At 42.5% G+C, this 7,559-nt stretch overlaps 1 non-coding gene across 1 annotated transcript; it reads right to left on the reverse strand.

The window, feature by feature from the left end:
• Positions 1 to 2,261: 2,261 nt before the first annotated feature.
• On the reverse strand, positions 2,262 to 2,368 carry LOC124972780 (U6 spliceosomal RNA). The gene has a single exon (XR_007106555.1). It is a non-coding gene; the product is annotated as a U6 spliceosomal RNA (small nuclear RNA).
• Positions 2,369 to 7,559: the final 5,191 nt, after the last annotated feature.

Consider the following 7,559-nt stretch of genomic DNA (forward strand, 5'->3'; position numbering starts at 1 on the left):
GTGGGAAGAGCCCACTGCCGGAGTGTGGAAGACTACCTTGGGAAGACTCAAGCTGCCCTGCCCGGCTCGCATAAGCCACCTCTATCTGGGCCTGCCACCCGGGCTGAGCTTTACCCAGTGGGCAGACTCACCCGTGGCTCCACTTCAGACCGAGTCTCTCAATGCCTCCCCTTCTTAACTCCTGGGTTCTGGAGCGACCGGGGGTGCAGTCTCCCTCTAGGCCGCCATCTTGGATCGCCCCGTGAAGAGAGCCCGCAGCCGGAGTGGGCAGAGCCGCCTGAAGAGGTCTCCTGCTGCCCTGCACTTATCCCTGAGGCTGACTGCAGATCGAGGCTCTCCGCTGGTTCTTTGCAGGAGTACACTGCACTGCAGGGGCTCCGGGACTCGGAGCGTGCTCTGTTCAGACAGGCTCTCACTAGTGGGCCAGTTCCGTTCCGAGAACCTGGAGAAGCTGGCTGTGTGGGCGGGGCCCACCGCCGGAGTGCGCAGGACTGCCTGTGGATGACTCTAGCTGCCCTGCCCGGCTCCGATAAGCCACCTCTATCTGGGCCTGCCCCCCGGGCCGAGCTTTACCCAGTGGGCAGACTCACCCGTGGCTCCACTTCAGTCCGAGTCTCTCAATGCCTCCCCTTCTTAACTCCTGGGTTCTGGAGCGACCGGGGGTGCAGTCTCCCTCTAGGCCGCCATCTTGGATCGCCCCGTGAAGAGAGCCCGCAGCCGGAGTGGGCAGAGCCGCCTGAAGAGGTCTCCTGCTGCCCTGCACTTATCCCTGAGGCTGACTGCAGATCGAGGCTCTCCGCTGGTTCTTTGCAGGAGTACACTGCACTGCAGGGGCTCCGGGACTCGGAGCGTGCTCTGTTCAGACAGGCTCTCACTAGCAGGCCAGTTCCGTTCCGAGAACCTGGAGAAGCTGGCTGTGTGGGCGGGGCCCACTGCCGGAGTGCGCAGGACTGCCTGTGGATGACTCTAGCTGCCCTGCCCGGCTCCGATAAGCCACCTCTATCTGGGCCTGCCCCCCGGGCCGAGCTTTACCCAGTGGGCAGACTCCCCCGTGGCTCCACTTCAGTCCAAGTCTCTCAGTGCCTCCCCTTCTTAACTCCTGGGTTCTGGAGCGACCGGGGGTGCAGTCTCCCTCTAGGCCGCCATCTTGGATCGCCCCGTGAAGAGAGCCCGCAGCCGGAGTGGGCAGAGCCGCCTGAAGAGGTCTCCTGCTGCCCTGACCTTATCCCTGAGGCTGACTGCAGATCGAGGCTCTCCGCTGGTTCTTTGCAGGAGTACACTGCACTGCAGGGGCTCCGGGACTCGGAGCGTGCTCTGTTCAGACAGGCTCTCACTAGCGGAGTTTGTCAATTTTTTGTATTGTTTCTTTTGTTTCAATTTCGTTGATTTCAGCTCTGAGTTTAACTATTTCCTGTCTTCTACTACTTTTGGTGTTGGTCTGTTCTTCTTTTTCTAGGGCTTTGAGCTGTAGTGTTAGGTCGTTTATTTGTTGAGTTTTACTTCTTTTATTAAATGCGCTCCATGAAATAAATTTTCCTCTAAGTACTGCTTTCATAGTGTCCCAGAGATTTTGATATGATGTTTCTTTGTTCTCGTTTACCTCTAAGAATTTTTTAATTTCCTTCCTAATATCTTCTGTTATCCATTCATCATATAATAGCACATTGTTTAATCTCCAGGTGTTGGAGTAGTTTCTGTTTTTTACTCTTTCATTTATTTCTAACTTCAATCCATTATGATCTGATAGAATACAAGGTAGTGTCTCTATCTTCTTGTATTTGCTAACATTAGCTTTGTGGCATAATATATGGTCTATTTTAGAGAAGGATCCATGTGCTGCTGAGAAGAAAGTGTATTCAATCTTGGTTGGATTGTATATTGTGTAAATGTCTGTTAAGTCTAAATTATTGATTGTGTTATTGAGATTTATGGTTTCTTTGTTCAATTTTTGTTTGGAAGATCTGTCCAGTGGTGAGAGAGGCGTGTTAAAATCACCTAGTATTATTGTGTTATGGTCTATTTGGTTTCTAAAATTGAGAAGGATTTGTTTGACATACATGGATGAGCCACCGTTTGGGGCATAGATGTTTATGATTGTTATATCTTGCTGATTTATGCTTCCCTTAAGCAGTATGAAATGTCCTTCTTTATCCCTTCTGACTAACTTTGGCTTGAAGTCCACATTATCTGAAATGAGGATGGATACTCCAGCTTTTTTGCTGAGTCCATGTGCATGGTATGTTTTTCCCCATACTTTCACAAAAAATATGGAACGCTTCATGAATTTGCGTGTCATCCTTACGCAGGGGCCATGCTAATATTCTCTGTATTGTTCCAATTTTAGTATATGTGCTGCCGAAGCGAGCACCCTTTTACATTTCTTATACAACAAATTTGTTAGTGATGGAATTATCTTCATTCTCTTTTGTCTAAAAATATCTTCCTCTGTGTGTTTTGTCAAGTGCTAATTATATGTATCCCAATTATACATCCTGGGGCTGGGGCAATAACCATAGGATATTTGGGGGCCCACTGGACCCATTGTGAGTCAGACATTGGCCCAAACTACTTTGATATCCTGACCTCCATAAGCCCCTACTTTTAGTGGAGGATCACAATAACGTTTTGGATCTCCAGGAATCAATGTCAATACAGAGTGTGACTAGTAGTCTTCAAAAGTTCTGATCATTGTCTTTTTCCTAATGCACAGTTGCCCTGGTAAAAGGCCTCAGGTCCCCTTGGGGAAGGATGGGAGAAATATTAACAATAAAGCTTTTTAGTACTGTACCAGAGTCCTTCCTCAAGGGGATCTGGCCTGTTCTGCACCTGTAAAATGGCTCAAATCTGGGAATTTGTTGAGGGGCTGTGATTCTCTGCTGTTATGATCAAAGGCAAACTTTTGTATATTTACCCTGAAATTTTTCAAGTTATATAAGTCAAGTAAGAATTTGGTGGGTTTCTCATGGAATTCTAGAAACTCCATAATTAATTAGCCAATGCCAGAGAGCTACACAAATCAGAACATTTTGCTCATTTCTTCTCCTATGGTGTTCATTATGATAATTACAACCATCCTATCCTTGGTGATTGAGTGCTGTCACTTGACCCCTTCCTTCTCACAATCCAATTAGTCTCATAGTGTTTAAGCCTCCCAAGTGATTGATCACAGCTCCCACAGAAAGGTCTGGCATACAAAGAATAATGGCAGAGCTCTTCAAGGATGCAGGTTCTCCCCTCACAAATTTGTACCTTAGAGTTTTGGTGAAGGGGACATCTTCTGGACCCTCCTTGTATGGAGGAGAAAGGCATAAATGATAGAGCCACTCCAGCATTTCAATCTCTCTTAGTCTTTGAATTTCTTCATTAGCAGTAACAAAGAATGTTAGGCATTTCCATCTCACTCATAGTAGGCCATTTTTCGACTCCTACTTCAGCCAACCATCCAAACAATTTTTTAACACTGTGAGCTTGTTGCTGAAAGATCACTCCTTGTCCCTGATGCCAATACAATAACAAGAACATGGTTTTGAGAAAAAGGAAAAAGAAAGTTTCTTGCTTTGCTAGTAAAGGAGAAACACAGGGGACTCCTGTCCCAAAGACTGTGATTCTGCCCATCAGGAAAAGGGAGCTTTTAAAGAGGTGATTCAAAAGCTACATTCCATGTGTTCTCTGTTGGAGTTGTCATTCACTTGTTAATTTGGGAGATAGTCATTTCTGAGATCTTCTGGTACCATCCCCAAAATCTGTATTACTTCAGACCTTGGGTGTGTACTCAAGGATGGATAAATCTGTCTAAGATGGGGGAAGAAAGGTAGTCCTCTTTCCCCTGAGATTAGGGAGGGTAGGAAGAGAGGAAAAGAAAGAAACATGTCCATTTAAAAATAAGTTGCAGTGTCAGAGCAGCAAAGGTCATATTCAAAGCATAAAGTAGACCACTGTTACATTCCCTCACTGTTGATTTCTACATTCCATTTCTATGAAAAAAAAATGGGCAACAACATCTCCAAGTTGCTTCTTGCTGAAAGAGGGAAAAGTTGGGGAAAGTAACCCAAAGTCCTTATTCTCTATCAGGTGGGGTATAGACAGTTAAGGGTATTCAGCATAAGAGCAGTCCAGTGGTCCACTGTGGCAGATGGCAGGTGACTGGACAAGGCACACATAGGACAGGGATCATGTTAAACCAACAATAAACAAGATAGCAGAGCATTACTTTTTTGTAAGCAATTAACACAAAAGCATTTAATATTTCAGCCAGTCTCTGAAAACCACGAAGACAATAACTCATAATCGTATCAGTGAAAAATAGATCAAGTTTATCAATGTAGGAGGTTAGAAAGATTTGTAGGTCTATGAGATCAAACTCAAATTAAATTAGGACAAATTTGTGACTCTTGAGTCTCTTGTGATCATTGTCATTAGGCACTCTCACACAAGAAACCTTCCTTTGTAGCCTCCAGCTTTACTTACTTTTGGTAGGGCTGACACAAGTGTACATCTTATGTTTCATTTAAAAAAACATTGTTTTTCCTTCTTTATGTCCATGCAGGACTTTTAGGCTATACTCTCCTGCCAAGTGTTTAAGACCAAGTTGGTCAAAACTAAACTTGTTCCTATCTACTCTTAAGAGTCAGCTGAGATTCCTCAGAGATCACTCTTTTGGATGTGTGCAAAGCCTCCTGGCTCCTTTAGATTTTCTCTAACAATGATGCCATCTGCCAGAATGGGTCAAGGTCCTGCTGACCATAAGCGACTTCTCTTAGAGGTGACAGGGACATTTCCCTCTTCAATGACCCTTCTCTTGCAAAATGTGTGCCAGTTGGCTTCCTGTTCTCTAGGGTCCTCTCAATCTCACCGATCAAGAGATTAGCAGACTTTCCACAGTTGCAGGGCCCAGAGAGAGGTCCCATTGTTCTCTGGGTCCTGGCTGGACTTAGAGGGCAAGGGTCAAGATGTTGTCTGCTTTTTCCTTGGTTCTTTTACTTCCTCGAATTTGGAATGTTCTCCATGTTTTTGGTTTCAATCATCCAACAGGCCAGTTTCACCAGTCTTAAAGTGGGAATAACAGGTTATAACCTCAACATCTATAATTTTACAGTGACCCCTTTCATTTAATTGGGGTCAGTATTAGTACCAGAAGTCACCATTACATACTATCTGCACTGTAGGTGATGGCTTATTATCTCAAATTAACCCAGGTTGTTTCATGTAAAGCAGTACATCTGCCAAACAACAGGTGATCGTTACAAAATTTACAAGGAAAATACAAAATGAAATTAACCAGGCAAAAACATATTCAGGGACTGGGGATATAGCTTGGTTAGTAGAGTGCTTGCCTTGCAAGTACGAGGCCCTGGGTTCAATCCCCAGCAACACACACACACACACAAATTCAGTTTGTGTAACAGCTATGAACCAAGTAAAATGATTTTTATGATCTTAAATCTTTACTTAGTTATGTGTTATATCCCCTGTTTGGGATCACAGTAATCTTTACAACAAAATTTGATCTTTGGAATACAACTCAAAATGAGTTCAAATCTAGTTATTTTGGAGCCATTCTAATATGGAGTAAGGTGGGAAGCAGAGCCTTATCTCAGGTAAAGTGGGGTTCTTGACAAATAACAACATATAACCATTACATCTAAAACATGAATCAAACAAAAGTCAGAAGAGCTTTCAACTTTCTTTTTTGTGGAAAAGGTGGCAAAATACCTCCATGTTTTACAATGTTACCTTTAAACACATCAGGCTCTACTTATTACCTTCCAAAATACATTTAAATTCCTGTTTCAGTGTGAAAAATAACATAAAATTGTAAATATAACAATGACATCAGGTTACTTTATGTAGGTATAAAGCATCAAAAGACATGAATAAATACTAACTGAATTTGTTATTTCTATACAAATTCAAGACTATTGCTACAGATAAGTTTAGTTTGAAAAACACCAACTTTGTAAGGTGCTCTCCCTTAAGTTTTACATTTAACTATGTTTAACTTATAAAGCACAAGTTAGAATCCATAGTGTACACTAACAACCCTCACAGGTCTGCATAGGTTAGCAGTACTAGCAAAAATCAAAAGGTAGCCTTAAATCTATTATACATTTAGGAAAGTTTAATGATCAGAAATTGACTTAGTCAAAGCAAACAGATATAAGGCAAGTCTTCAAATGACTGTGGCCCTTTTATATCAGATACAATTATAAAAGATAAATTATTGGTTATCTTGCTGGTAATCTTACATAAACTTTCATTTTATAAACTTTTACATAAAGCTTAGACAAGGCTTAGACAGATATAGTTCTTAGATGCATACATATATTTAGGGTGTCATATTGTTATAACCTAAATAACAGTTTTTGTTTAACCAGTTACAAAGGAATCATTTAAGACTTTAGAACAGGTAAAAACCCTAATTTCTTTAAGACTTAATTTCCCCAAGTAATAAAACCTAACAAATACAAGAAAATCATCTTGATATATATGAGCACATCGATGTTTTAGACCTTGCTTCATATCAGTACATTGAAGTTCAAATAACTTGTCTGTGCTAAGTACAGCCAATTTAATCACAAACACAAACTTTTTGAGATGTGCCTTCTGCAATTATTCTGCAACTTACTAAATCATTCACAACTTCTTTACATCCTTAGTTTTGTCCTCTTTTATCTTGGTCTTTAGCACTAGAAAAAATACTTTGTCATCCAGAAACATTTCTTTTTCCTTCTAATTTTCCACACTAATATAGTTCCATAGCTATAACTTTCTTTTATTTTTTTAGTTTCAGGTCGTTTCTTAAATTCATATTCTGAAACAATCCTTATGAATGCTACCTGTGCATTTAATTTACACAACAAATCTCCCAGGAGAGGGATCTGACAATTGGGCATATACAAAAACTGTGACTTAATCTTTTTCTCCCAGGTTGTTCATGGGGTTGGAGAATAGGATATTTTTGAGCCTGACCTGTCTGCCTTATCATTATCATGATGCCATCAACTTTAAGTGACTTCCCCGCTGTCAATTGTACCCAGAGGCTCCTTTTCTGCCTTTATATTATACTATGCTTGCTGGCTCTCCCCTCATGGGAATCCAAGCCACCTTGACTGTGCCCCCTCCTCCCTGGCCAATATCCACCATGAAGTGTTTCTGACTCTTGCCATTGCCGACCTCCTCACCCGCCACAGAATTTGACTCTGAACAGTCTTCCCTCTACTGGCAGTGAGTCCTCAGAGCTCTTCTACAGTGGCCCTGAACTCTCTCTCTCTCTCTCTATGACAACCCCAGTGCTGAATCAGGGTCTCCTTCGGCTTTGGCCACAGACCTGTCAGGGATGGTGACGACACTCAATGATGACTGCTCCTACATGGGAAATCAGAGAGGTTGTGGGAACATCCCTTCCTCTCCTGTTTCCCTTCTCCAGGCTCCTGAGAACTCTTAGCCATGGGCTCTGCCCAATCTAAAATTCTCTGTGAACCCCACCCCCTTGGCTATCTCCTCAGAAATATTTGGACTCTCCATTTGATTCCGGATCTCAAACCTCACAGATTTATTTT

The sequence above is a fragment of the Sciurus carolinensis genome, chromosome X, assembly GCF_902686445.1.
Source record: "Sciurus carolinensis chromosome X, mSciCar1.2, whole genome shotgun sequence".
In the NCBI taxonomy this organism is placed as follows: domain Eukaryota; kingdom Metazoa; phylum Chordata; class Mammalia; order Rodentia; family Sciuridae; genus Sciurus; species Sciurus carolinensis.